Raw genomic sequence first — 15,044 nt, forward strand, 5'->3', positions numbered from 1 at the left:
GCAGAGGAAGGTAGATCTCTTTAAGTTTAAGGGGAGTCTAGTAAAAAAGAAATAGTTTCAGGATAGGAACCAAAGCTATTCAGAGAAACTATTTCAAAAAATTTACATACATACATTACGTGTGTGGGTATGTATGTATGTATGTATGTATGTAAAATCCCTGAGTTTTGCATATGCCAATAGCTTTTACTTAGAGTTCTTGCTATTAGTGCCTTATATGACTAATATCCAGGTTATCATCTAATTCAACTTAAACAGGAAATTTGTTCCTATTAGTGATTGCTACCAAATACTACTACTACTGCTACTACTACTACTAATGTATATTTTAAAATATTAAGTATCTTAAGGATTTGATGAAAATTAGCAGTTTATTTGTGAATTATACAGGTGATCATGTTTAATGACAATGAATGAGTTGTCACATGGTTAGTAATCCCGTACCATTTCTCTAGTGAAATATCTGCCAATATTTTCATATGTGATATTAATTTGGAATGCTGGCTATTAGCTTTCTGTATATTTTAAAAACAGTTCTTTATCAAAAGTATACTTTAAACATATTTTCTGCTAGTTAAGTGTTGGGACCAATTGGAGTCCTGGCCTTCAGCTGCTCTTCCCTGTCTAGAGCCTTCTAATTGAAGTTATTAAAAGCTGTGCCTCGCCTAGAGGATCAGAGGATGGGATTTTCACCTGTTGGCCATTGACTTCTGGATATTTAAGCCTCCATGGTGCTATTAAAGAAGGGCTTTTGTTCCAGTGATTGGAGGTCCGTGTGTCTGTCTTTCTCTGTGCTTTTGTTGTCAACCTCCAGCCCCTTGCCAGAAGCTTGCGAACTGGATTCTAGCACATAGCTTCCGATTAAGGGTTAGTTTTTGTTATTCCAAGTATTCACACAGTATTTAACCCTGATCTTGTGCCCCAGCACAATTTTTTTTAACACTGGGCTCGGCTGTGAACCAACCACAATGACACCCTCTTCCTAACCCAGCAACTTGAATGTTGTTACCGTGGGTCAATAGAGACGGTGTTGTATTTACTTGGTTAATCCTTAGCCTTCTAAGCATTAACCAGAGGCTTTACCGTGAGTTTAAGACTATGAAAAGAGTGACCATATTTTCTCAAATCTATCATTTATTTTTTTACTTTATCAAAAACTGAATGCTCTACACCACAGGCTGTGTCGTCAGCACTGAGTCTGTTCACGTTTTCCTGTGTCGTACATGATTTGAGTTTGTAAAGTGACAAAGTATTTTCAAACAGATAAACGTATGCCTAAAATCATGTTTTTTAAAGTATTACAGATTCCATTTTACTTTTGTTTTCAAATTACTTTGCATTGGTCTCTTGCAACAATACAATCACCATATCTTGTGCTAGATACTTAATTGTGATCTGGAAGAAACTATTGGTAATTAATCATGCACCATCTTTATTAGTGTTCAAAGTTAAAAATAAATATTAATTATAATTTTTACGTTGACCATTTGTTTTGTTAATTATTTTTCTCTCAAGATAGTATAAGGATTATTCATTCATAAACATATCCATAATAGAAAAAAATCACTTTCATTCATAAATGTGTCTACATTAAATTAAAATACTCCAAAAATATTTACTCATATATATTTTTGTAGTACTTGATACATAAAAAGCATTACTTACACATGAATATATATGTGTATATATTTTTAATCTTGAAAATCATCCTTTAAAAATCATTTCATTTGTCAAAAACTTACATTATAATTTTATGATCTTATTTATTAAGTTACCATACTGTGGACATAAACTGAGATTCTGGACATGATAGACATTCTCTTTTTCTCTCTGAACTACAGTCACAACACTTGAACTTGAACTTCATTTTGTGAGAGTAGAAATATTTGAGTTACCAGGGAGGTCTGAAACTACTTGCTTTTCTGCCCCAGGTTTCCAGTTGTTGAGATTACAGATGAGCACTACCCAACTTTGCATTGGGTTTTTAAAGATTCATTAATTTTCTAACACAGAAAAGAAATGATAGAGAGATTGAGAAGTTATGTTAGCATGAATAGTGCTGATGATAATACAACAATTTTGAACTCTTTTAAAAAATGGGAGAAATATTTGAAAGAAAGCTGAAAGATAGATGGTAATAATTAGTAGAGGGGCCATTGGTATGCAAGTGTTCTCTCTTCATATCACAGTTGTATTGAGATATAATTCACAATGTATAAGTCACATATATTCAATTAATCATATCAAACATATTGTTCAAGAACTTCAGCATGTCTGCCGAGTGACACAATTGTCACTACAGTCAACTTTAGAACATTCTCAGCAATCTGGAATAACACTGGAGTCCTCAGGTGTCACAATTATTTCCGTTGAAAGTGGGCAGTGACTCATCTGTTTTCTCTTTCTGCAAGTTTACCTATTGAAGACATTTTGTTTCTTAGGTTTTTGAATGTGAGAATCTCAGAGTTTATTTCTGTTGCACCATACATCAATCATATTGACTCACTCTGTAGTTGGAGAGCATTCTGTTGATTTTCATATTTTTGTCATTATAAATAAAGCTGCTATAAATAGCAACATGCATGCTTTTAAATGATCGCCTTCTTTTTATTCTTTGGAATAATTTCTGGGTTAGTTTAGAAGCCAGTGCTTCAATTTCTGAGTATAGTCAAACTTCCAATGTATTCATACCATTTGTAATTACATCTGCTGCTCTTACAGAGTTGAGGTCTTCACAGACTTGTATCAACACACATTATTGTCATTGAGATGAGCATGCTCTTCATGGAAGAAAAAGAAACCGAAACAAACGGCAAACACTGCATATTGTCTATCCTTTGTGGAAAGAAAAAGGTGATCCCATAGAAGAGTGGAGACAAATGCTTAAAATGAAGATAGAAGGTTACAGTGCCGGGAGAGAGAGAAGTTAGGTGTCTCTTCTCTTGCTGTGAAGGGACACCATGAACAAGACGGCTATTATTATAGAAGGCACTTAACTGGGGGCTTTCCTACAGGTTCAGAGGTTAAGCCCATTATCATCATGCTGGAGCTTGGCAGCATATAGGAAGATGCTGGAGTAGTAGCTGAGAGCTAACATCATGGATTTGTAGGTGGAGTGACACTCTGGGTTTGAGCTGGCCTTTTGAAATTTCTCTTTTGAAACTACCCTAAGTGGCACACAAATCCGACAAGAGCACACTTCCTAACCTTCTCAGTCCTTTCAAAATGGGTCACTATCTAATAAGCATTTAAATACATGAGCCCAAGGAAGCCGTTCATATTCAAACCACCACAGGAATGGAAATGCAATTAGAGGAGAAATGATTCTTGCTGCTGTAGACCATAGAAGAGTGGTTGTGTTCTGTGATTGTACAAAAATCTGTATCCTCTGATACTTGAGCAGTACAATACCCTTTAGTTTGTGTTTCTCTGCTATTGAGACTAGTTATAGTGAAGGACCAAAGCTGTCTGGGATTCTGTAAACATTGAATCATATGGCAGCCTCTTAACACATCTGCATGAGCAATTATAACTTGTCATATTAACCATAATTTTCGTGGATCATGAGAAGTCAATGAAAGAAATGATTCATGGGATAGAAGTCTATGTTTGCCTTTATATACTCATAAAATGGCATATGTACTAAACTCTAAAATTATTGTATCTATTGCAAATGTAGATTACTCAGGCAGGTTGAAAAAAAATCAATCATTTCAGCTTGAGAACAATTTAAGTCTGACCCCATGCAATCAGACTTATGAGACTCTGCTGCATGTGTGTTCATAGTGTACATGTGAATGATTGTGCAAATTATAAAGAATGTGTGAGTATACATGTGTGTGCAGGTGTGTGAGTGTGCAACTGTGTAAGCATGCACAGAAATGTGCTTAAAATTTTGTTAAATATGTTAGTAACACTTAAGAGTATTTTGTCATCTTATAGAAAACCCTCTTAGTTTTTGGCCTCCCCACATTAGGTTTTTATCAAATATGATGCTATTTTTTCATTTTCAAAAATCATATTTCTAAACGGAGACTGCTTTTTGGTTTCCCAGACACCCAGACCGAACAATCACACAGAAACTATATTAATGAAAATACTCTTTAGCCAATATCTTAGGCATATTCTTAGCTAGCTCTTACATCTTAAATTAACTGTTCTTTTAATCTTTGTACTGCCACGAGGTTGTGGCTTACCGATAAATGTTCTGGGCACCTTTCTCCTTTGGCACCTCCAAGGCATCCCTTTGACTCCACTTCCTTTTTCTATATATCTCTGTTTGGATTTCCTGCCTGGCTCTACTTTGGGCACCTTTCTCCTTTGGCACCTCCAAGGCATCCCTTTGACTCCACTTCCTTTTTCTATATATCTCTGTTTGGATTTCCTGCCTGGCTCTACTTTGCTAAGCCATTGGCCAAAACAGCTTTATTTACTAACCAATAAAATAAACACATATACAGAAGGACATCTCAGTCACTTATCTTGCTTTTATATTGATAATATCTATCTTTAAAAATATTTTCACATATTTAGAAAATCCTTGCTACGATGCTTATTCTGGGGAAACAAAATCTAAAAATGGAGTTTGCTCTTGGCTTCTATTTTCACATTAGGAAAGACTTGAACATCAATTAACTTCTCTTCAAGCCAGGTATAAACCTCTGTAAGTGAAACCCACATGGAAGCCTTGCAATAACAGGACGTTATTAAAAATGTAGGAGGCAATTTGAATGTAAAACACCATTTAACTGTAAGTCACCTGACTTTTCTCCTCCTATGATTCTTGCTGTCAGGAAGACTCATAGATAGAGATTAGAATTGTGGCTATGTTTGGGCAGCCCATCTGGGGACAGTGGTAATTTGTGAGACCAATATTAAATTACCTTTGAATACACATTTTATATTTTATGCCCACAGGAGATCTCCTGATATCTTGCCTGACAACATTTCCCACATTTTCTCTTATTTTCTGGCACATTAAGTTTGGCCTATGCAATAGAGTATATTGGTTTTCATCAAACATGACAAAATATACTGCCTTAAGGTCGCCTACCAGAGAAGATCTTTCCCAGATTCTTTCATAACTTTTTCCCTCCACTGTCAGCTCTTCAGGGAGGTGGCCTCTTCCTACTTAGTTTAAAGGAGCTCTCTTTCCCAGCTCTATTCTTTTACTCTGATATATTTTTTAGAAGAATACTAATCAATATGTATGAAATATTAAGATACAAAATCCTATGTGCTGTAGCATGTACTTCATGACAAAAAAAGGAATGGAATAATGAATAGCTGGGTCACAAAACTGACACCCAAAGTGCATACATTTCAAAGCAGGCATTTGGGGTTTATAGAAACGGAAAACTGGAGTTCTTAGGCTCCTTAGCTAGACTACTGACAAATTATTGTCAACATAACACAAATTAGAGTCAACCGGAAAGAAACAAATTTGAGTAAAAGCTTCCATTAGATCAGCCTGTGGGCAAGTCTGTGAGACATTTTTTTTTTTTAATTAGTGGTTGATATGGGACAGGTCAACTCATTGTGAACAGTGCCATGTCTTGACAACTGGTCTTGGATGTACAAGAGAGAAAACCAGTAACCAGTGTTCCTCAAATGATTTCTGTTTCAGTTCCTTCTCCAGTTTCCTATATTGAGTTCTTGCATTGGCTTTCCTCGATGACTGACTAAAAGTTTTTAATATTAAATAAAACCTTTATTCATCTAGTGAAGGTGCTGATTTTAATGCTAGTATTTACAAAGCTATCCATAATGAGTAGCAGTGGAATTGGGCCTCTGGGTTGCCTTCCACTTAAAAAAAATATTAAATTTAATTTTTGTCATTTCAAGCATGTACACAAGCTACATTAATCATACCCCTTCATCATTCCTCACCCATCCTCCCACAGGATCTTCCAAACCTCCCCTTCCCAAGTTCACATCCCTCCCTTTAAAATCATTTAAATTTCTTGATTTATTTAGGGTGCTGAGTTCATGCAGTGTTGCCGGTGTGCTCATGCACTTTTATTGTCTAACAAAATAACAGCTAGAGTTTTATATCTCTCTATATATTTTTATATACATATTTTTGATATATAGAAACAATTCAAACTCAGATAAATATGCAACTAGAAAAGGTAAGAGTGTTTTAACTAGCTTATCACAGAATCATGGCTGATTCTATTATGGTACTATATAATTATGCAATAGTTGTTAAATATTAGTTAAAAAATGAAATATAAAACCATATGAACAAAATTTTCAGCTTAAAATCTTAATTTACTAATTTAATTTTCATTTGGAATTTTTTTTCTTCTGTTGTGATAATCTTTGCTTACTTTTAACATCTATCACTGAGGAGTTCTAGGCACACAGAAATTATTGGTTTACAGGGTGACACAGAACTTCCGATGTTGAACTATTCATAAAATAATATTTAAAGAAAATACTCTTTCGCTCTGATAATATTTTTTAATATTTGAGAAGTTGTCACATACATAGTTGCAAATAGCAGCTTTGTACAATTCTCACTTTTAGATAAAAGCTCAAGTTTCTTTAGTTACAAATATTCTGTGTTTGTTTTTTTCCTGAAGATGACATACATAGTCTTGGCAGGTTTATTAAGAATCTGTAAGCAAATATAGAATTAAAGTTATCATAGTTATCCTATCATGTAAATCATCTTCTATAAAAATGAGTTTTACTTAGACTTGTGGTCCAGACTATCATAGACTTTTTTAAAAAAAATCCTATACTTTAGCATTCCTAAGAAGTGTTTCCTGGACATAGTTCACTTTTCATTCCTCACATTTGTCTAATCAAAATGGAGGTATTACATTTTCCTATTACTAATTAAAACATGGAAGTGACTGTTCCTTCCTATGGTGTTCCTTCCTATGGTCTATGTTTTGCTTTTATAGGTTAATGAATAAAAAACTACCTTGGCCTGTGGATAGAAGAGAACTTAGGTGGGGAAAACTGGACTGATTGATGGGAGAAAGAAGGCAGAGTTTGGGAGACGCCATGGAGCCACAGCCAGGGATAGACATGCTGAAACTTTAGCGGGTAAACCACAGTCATGTGGCTATACACAGATTAATAGAAGGGCTGAGTCAGAGAGAAGCCATGGATCAACCACCTGAGACAAATTCTGGGAACATTAGCTGGTAAGCCACAGCCATGCGGCAGTATACAAAATAATAGAGATGGGATAGTTTAGGTTATGAGTTTAGCCAGAAATATGCTTAAGCTATTGGCCAAAGAGTATTGCAAATCATATGGTTTTCTAAGTGGTTATTTCAGGGCTGGGCAGCCAGGAAACAACAAGTGTCCCTCCTCCAATACTCCTACTTTCTCGTCTGCATTCCACTTCATCATACTCATCTTTGCCTTTCTCTACAAGCATGTTGTGCTGAGGAATGAGTGACAGCTAGTTCATTGTAAGCAGTACGTTCTGGCTAAAATATTAACTTTCCCTTTGCAAAATCATTCAAAATATCAGTCAGTACATTCTCAGCTAAAACATTGTTCAAGAGTATGGGGAAAGAAGGCATGTGATTCTAAGATACCATTCTAAACACCAAGGCTGATGGGTTTATAGAACGTCATAGCTTCCATAGGCTATGAACTTAGTACTTAGAACTGCTATGCCTTGGAAAAAACAATCATAAAACAGTACCAAAGACACCAGGATGTGTTACCCTTCTCAACAGTCACCACTGTTATTTAGAAAGTCTCTAACATTTATTTGGTAATAATAAAAATATTTACAAGGAGGTCTTGTAAAAGATTATGTATACTATAAATTACAAGCACATGCATGAATAACAATCTTTTACTTATGCATAACCAAATGAACACTGTGTGGAAGGGTTGTGAGCTGCTTTTGTAACTTACATTGGGTAGACTCTGCATCTGTTGATATTAAATGGGTGCTAATTGCACTACATGAATCTAGTGTCTTGACATGCATGTTGACAGTCTTCTTTGAAAGCCTTACAAGTTTATGACCAATGTAAATAATTTAATTAAACTCTGAAACATTTTTATTGAGGTAAAATTTTCAAATAAAAATAATAATTAAGAAGTCATTGTTTTTTTTACTGCTGAGTAGTACATATATATATATTCCATACTTTCTTCATCCATTCTTCCATTAAAGGGCATCTAGGTTGTTTCCAGGTTCTGGCTATTACAAACAATGCTTCTGTGAACATAGTTGAGCATATACTTTTGTTGTATGATAGGGCATCTCTTGGGTATATTCCCAAGAGTGGTATTGCTGGGTCCAGGGGTAGGTTGATCCCGAATTTCCTGAGAAACCGCCATACTGCTTTCCAAAGTGGTTGCACACATTTGCATTCCCACCAGCAATGGATGAGTGTACCCCTTTCTCCACAACCCCTCCAGCAAAAGCTATCATTGGTGTTTTTTATTTTAGCCATTCTGACAGGTGTAAGAAAAGCATGGGATAAAACTGGACTCGTTGAACATAGCGGACAATAAGGACTGCTGAGAAGTCAAGAACAATGGCACTTGGTTTTGATCCTACTGCACATACTGGCTTTGTGGGAGCCTAGGCTGTTTGGATGTTCATTTTACTTGACCTGGAAGTAGGTGGGAGGTCCTTGGGCTTCCCACAGGGCAGGGAACGCTGACTGTTCTTCAGGCTGATGAGACAGGGGGAGTTGATTGGGGGAGGGAGGGGGATATAGTAGGCGGTGGCGGGGAAGAGACAGAAATCTTTAAAAAATAAATAAATACAAAAACAAAAAATAAAATAATAATAATAATAATAATTAAATTTATGTGATATTATATTTTACAAGTAGAAAACATGGTCAGTATCTATATCTGAAAACTGATTCAGCCTTATTGAATAATAGGATGTTGGTTTCTTACTATACAATGGCTAGCCTTTTCTATATCTTAAAGTAGGTTTTTCATGTTCCGTGCAAAATATTACTGCTATGAATTACCTTTTGTTATATAATACAATAAACAAGAAAGCACAAATTTGAAGGAGGGGTATTTGTAAGTGTTGGGGGGATGAAAGTATTAAACTAAGAAATTATATTAATCACAAAAATAAAAGAAACATTTTGGGAGTAATATAGCTTCCTGCTCAGTTCAACTAATTGTCTTGATTGAGTTTGCACATTGAAGAATTTGGTCACTTTTGTATTAAATCAAGCTAACGTGTTACAGAGAGAAAGAAGAGATCTGAAGCCAGAAAATTCACTTTTAAATTATATATATTGAAATAACTAAAGTGTGTTGGATTATATGCAAAACACTAACATCACTTTTCACTCACCTTCAATAAAATATGATCCCCGAATAATTGCTTTTCCCTCTTCATTTCAATTAGTTTTTAATTGTGCAAGCAGTAAATGTATCATTCTCTGAAATTAGGTTTTTATTAAAGATAAGGCTAACTTCAACACTGACTGTGACCTCCTCCTTCTCATTAAAGAAAACAATTATTATTTGAATGTATATTCTTCAGACATTTTCTGTCATTGAAACATAGAAAATTTCTTTGGTTTAATTTTACTTCCAGAAATATTTTGCTAATGCCCAAATTATTTTAAAAGCCACTCACACTGAAGAATATATTACTGAAAAGTGTCATTTATATGCATATGCATATGCATACATTAAATTTTATCATGTTACTTATAGCTTACTTTTCATAACTGTGTCATTCTGAAGCAGAATACACTTACTGTACTTCAGACTCTCTTAAAAGTCTCTTCAGATGGATTTTTGTTGCCAGTATTACTATCATAATATGTATTGATTTGTGTTTTTATATAAATTCCATGAAATCAATGTATAAGTATTTTAATTTTTCATATTTTCTTCATCAAGTAACAGTGGAAACAGAATCCTAATGGGACATTTCTTGTTACCAAATGAAGCTTCCATTGAGAGGAATGGGTTACATCTACTTGAATTTTTAGCAAAAAAAAAAAAATCCCATGGGCACCTCAAACAACCCAGGTTGTTGCCAAGTCTATAGGTGATTCTCCACAAATTGAGGGTATATCTCCATGGCTGAATATAATACCTATACAGCTCAAGTTAGTGCCTACATAGAGCTTTCACTCCTAACTTCTATTTTTCTTTTTTGGTACAGGAAGGTATTCTACATATTACAAAAAGAAAAACATAAGCATTAAGTCAACCATAAACCCTTTGATCAAAATGGTGTACTACCTGCAATATATGCTAGGGCAATGATGTAACAATGACTGTGGGAGTAACTAACCAGTATCTGATTTCACTTAAAGCACACTCCATGAGATTGAACCCATACTCTACACTGTTTGGGTGGTCAAGAACCTAATACGAGAAAGCTAAGAAACCTAGGACCTATTCAAACAAGGAAAATAAAAGGAATAACTTCTAATGACATTCTGCTATACTCATGGAACCATACTTTGTCCAGCCATTATCAGATAAGCTTCCTCTTATAGCAGATGGGAACAAATACAAGATTCAGGATGTTATATAGATTTTGAGACCTTAAACACTAAATCCTAAATAAAATGTCTTCATCAAATCCCATCAGGGAACCCAACAGAAAAGAAGGCAGAAAGAGCTTATGATCCATAGGGGATGGAGGACACCAAGAAAACAAGGCAATTTAAACTAATTGATCAAAGCTCATAGGAATTCACAGAGACATCAAACTGCACCAGGTCTTTTGTGTGTATATTACAGTTGACAGTTTAAAATTACTGTAGGGGCTTCCTGAGTATGTAAGCAGGTGGATTTCTGCTGCTTGTGTCTTTTCTTGGGCTCTTCCCAACACACTTCTTTTTGTTTGTTTTGTCCAATTTCAATATTTTAGTTTTTGTTAAATTTTATTGTATTATATTATTTTATTATTATTTATTAGAAGCCTTTTTTTAGTGGGAGACAGAAAGGGAGGGAATATGGATGGGAGATGATGTGGAAAGGAACTGGAAGGTATAGAGGAAGAGATATGTTATGTGAGAAAAAAATCTATTTTCAAATTACACACACACACACACACACACACACACACACCATAAAACTAGAAAACAAAATATGCCTGCAGAAAATAATAATAAGACAAAATGAATTTAAAAAAGCAAAATGACACAAAAACTGAAAAATATATTTTTGCAGTTTTTTGTTGGCCATCTACTCCTAAGCATGGGGCATATCCTGGTTTGTACTCAATTAGTGAAAGCTAATTTTTCTTTAGCCAACAGGTATCAATTGCAAGTAGCTATTTCACTAGCAGTAGCACCCATGTCTACTCCATGTCTTTCTCCTATCAATGATGAGACCCTGCATGGCTTGAACTTACCATAATTTATATGAATGTGTGTGTGTGTGTGTGTGTGTGTGTGTGTGTGTTTGTCAGTCCTGTTCTCTCAGAAAGACACTAAGACACTTCTTGGAGTCAAACACCACCTCTGTCTCTCATAGTCTTTCCACGTTGTCAATAGTTCCCTGAGCCCCACTACGAAAGGCCTGAATGAAGACATCCCCTTCCGATGGTGTGCTGTGAAGTCTCTCACTCGCTGCACATTATCCAGTTGTGAGTCCCTATGTTAGTTCCCTTCTGCTGCAAGAGGCTGTCTCTCTGATGACGACTGGGTGAGGCATTGAGCTGTGCTTCATAGTTCTTTAATAAATAAAATAGTTTCATGCTCTCACATTGTATGCAGATCTTGTTCGCTATTCTGAGAAACTCACTAGTAAATAGGCAAAGGGATGATGCTAAGCTCTGCCATATTGGAATAGAACTAAGAGGCAGTGTTGTTGACAGGAGCTTCTTGTTCGTCCCGGCCGCCTAGAACCAGAATAATTACACATAAACTGTGTTATTTAAATCACTGTTGGCCCATTAGCTCTAGCTTCTTTATTTTTTATTGAGAAAAGGAAAAAAAAGTTTCCGCCTTTTCCCAGCCTCCCTTTTCCCTCCCCCTCCTCCCACCCTTCTCCCCCTCCCCCCACTCCTCTCCCCCTCCTTCTCCAGTCCAAAGAGCAGTCAGGGTTCCCTGCCCTGTGGAAAGTCCAAGGTCCTAGCTCTAGCTTCTTATTTGCTAACTTTTACATCTTAATTTAACCCATCTCCATTAGTCTGTGTATCACCATGAAGTCATGACTTATCGGCAAAGTTTCAACACATCTGTCTCTGGTGGCTCCATGGCTTCTCGCTAACTCCTCCCTTTCCCCAGCATTCCGTTTAGTTTTCCCCACCTAGCTCTGTTTCCCTATAGCTCTGCTATAGGCCCAAAGCAGTTCCTTTATTAACCAATGATATTCACAGCATACAGAGAGAAATCCCACATCACAGGGTGAAAGACACAGACCAGCCATTATAGTCCTTCAGGTCAAGTAATTTTTTCTATGAGTTGATCTCCAACAAACTGTTTTAGAACATGTTGCCAGTGTTGTAGAATTCTAAACAAGAATATGAAGCTGAGTGGACCTGTGCCAGAGGTAAGAGTTCACAGAGACAGAGAGGGTGTGCTTTCCTTACACTGACAACCTTCTCTCAACATACAGATGATCATCAGTAAGTTAGCCCTTAGAGTGGATGAAATATTAGCTGATCAACTTGCTTGTTCAAGTTGCCAGCTGCTGTTGTTTTGCCTTGTACTTATGAAGGGAGGGATGGTTTGGATCAGCTTGTAACTCAGTGACAGAGCACTTGGCCCAGTCTGTCACAATCCTGAGTGGGAGAACTTGCACATATTAAAAAGGAGAGCCTCACAGAACTTCAGGTCCAAATCTATTACGAGAATTTAGGCAAAAGGCTAATGCTATGACCCCTGTTCCGTTTGGTGTACTGAAGCCTAAAGAGATGGTTTGCCAAAGGTAAAATGGAAATTTTCTTAGCTTTGAGGCACAAGGAAAGTTTACCTTTGTGTTTGTGAACACTTGATACACTGGCAAACTTCTGGAACGTTGCCCTGGGCAGGTATAGCTTGCAATTAGCCCAGAGAGACCCAAATTATCCAGGAAGGAAAATAAATGATATTTTAAAATGCTCTTAGCCAAGGAACAGATAAAAACTTGGGGAAACACATTATAATGGAGTGTTGAAAACTCAATTAAGTTTTTGGTGGATGCAAAGTAAAATATAAGGATAAATTTAACCAGATATTTTATTGATACCTTAAAAGCAATTTTACCAAAATGGAATACCTGATTCTATTTATTCTTGGAGATGTTTTTTTTCCAAAGCCTCCGTATATCTTGCTATCTTACATTTTCTCAGGTGATGATTTGTTTGTCATTAAGTTATTTCCTATTCTTTATTAGGTCCTGAAGACTCTAGGCATAGAAATTATTTCAATTTTTGAGAGAGATAGACAAAGAGAAAGAGAGAGAAATCTACAGAAAATAGCAGAATATACAGAACATGTCTTTAAATGTTCAACTAGTTTATACTTAAAAGAGTCATTTTAACACACAAAAAATGATGGTGCAACATGAGATATTAGAAGAGAAGATGAGTTCTGTTTCTTATGAGGAAATGATATGTAAATAAAGATTTGCAGGGGCACATTTAAGGTACAGAGCATATCCAGTGTATATGAATTATTTGTTTTCAAGTGTGATATCATGGGTAAGCCTTTCTAATCACACATTCTATATGTTAATGCACACATGACATATTCTATTCTGATTCTAGAAAACACCATGCCATTTAAAGCAAAGGAAAGACTAATCTCAGAGCATTAAAAAGGGGCCTTATCTATAGTACCTTCAAATTACTGCCTTATTTGACAAACTTCATGGAAAATATCAGGCTTAATGCCTTCGGTTGCTAAATGACAGCATCCAAAGTATTTTCAATAATCTAATTTACTATAAGAAAACCTGCTTGGTACTTTTCTTGAGGATAAGTAGTATTTACCTTTATGTCTGACCTAAAACGCTTTTTACAAAACACCCAGATCTTTATAACGCTTTTGAGCAGATCACTAGCTTCCTCCAAGGGTATAAACATCACCAGAGTCAAACAGCGTCTAACGCTTGAACAGAATTTTTCCTGCATTTCTGCATAACTGATGTCTTCACTAATATATTTGGTAAATTTATTAATGCCTTTCTTTTGTTTTGTGACAGCAAGAAACTTGCGTACCTGCTTCCCAGTACAACATGATACTCATTATTACCTAAGATCCATGTTTCCAGACTGCAAACCACAGAATAAACTGTATCTTATTTCCTTTGGAGCAAAAGCTATGAGCTTTTAAAATGGATCTCAGCACTGCTTCTTTAGTGAACAAACCTCTGACATGGGAGCCTTCAGGGAAACGATTTACCCTAAGCCTAACAGACACATTTATCTGGACATTCATGCCCTCACACTGGAATTCAATCATTATCGTTAATATTAATTAACCTTACCTCACTAATATATTTGATCATTAACATAAAATAATTGAACTAAGTGAGTCAAAAATTAAAGTAAATCTATGATTAAGTATTATATTATATTATATCTTACCAGTTGTCAAATCGTTTATTCTTCTACGCGACTAATGAAAATTGTATGCTCTTGTGATGTAAATAATTCCTTTGGCCTGGCAGGTGATGTTTCTTGAGGATATATTGAACTCACTGGAAAGAGAATATGAAATTTTGGAGGGAATTTATCTTTTTAGAGGAATCATCAATTGTAAACTACATTAATCAGGATAAAACAGTAGCAATTCAGAACTTTGCTGAATAATTCTATAGCCTGCAGAACTTTTGAAAATTGAATTCAGCACAAACATAAGAATGATAGATAACTTTCACTCCTGGAAACATTCAGTATCAAATGACTAATACTTTGCAAGATAAAGGTATTTTAAAAGCACTGCTATTCTCCTTTGTTTAACTTGGTACCTAGTTTTCTTATATATACTGTACAAAAACATCCTGTAAGAGTCAGACTCCAAAGGTTTTGCTCTTACCTTTGATGAACTTCACATAAGCCCAGCCATTAGAATCCCTCTCCTCAGTTCTATCTTCTAAAACCCTCCTCTCAGCCGGATAGTGGTGGAGCA

Source organism: Microtus oregoni, unplaced genomic scaffold (assembly GCF_018167655.1).
Source record: "Microtus oregoni isolate MIOR12 unplaced genomic scaffold, Mior012 000040F_ref0000088, whole genome shotgun sequence".
NCBI lineage: Eukaryota > Metazoa > Chordata > Mammalia > Rodentia > Cricetidae > Microtus > Microtus oregoni.